Genomic DNA, 220 nt, shown 5'->3' with positions numbered 1-220 from the left:
CAGTTCTTAAAAGAAAAAATTCTACTGAGGAGATATGGTACTGTAGTTAACAAACATACGCATGCAACACACAAAGAAAAAAGAAGCATGGCGGATGGAGTCAATAACAGTGACTGATATAATTGAATCGAACAAGTACAGCAATAAAATACAAAGATATGCAAAGATATGTCTGGATGCTTGAGTCTATACTGTCGGTAGAGTGCTCGATGCATTAAAG

This window comes from Priapulus caudatus, unplaced genomic scaffold (genome assembly GCF_000485595.1).
Source record: "Priapulus caudatus unplaced genomic scaffold, Priapulus_caudatus-5.0.1 Scaffold353, whole genome shotgun sequence".
In the NCBI taxonomy this organism is placed as follows: Eukaryota; Metazoa; Priapulida; class Priapulimorpha; order Priapulimorphida; family Priapulidae; genus Priapulus; species Priapulus caudatus.
The sequence above is the reverse complement of the archived record's forward strand: the minus strand, read 5'-3'. Positions refer to the sequence as shown.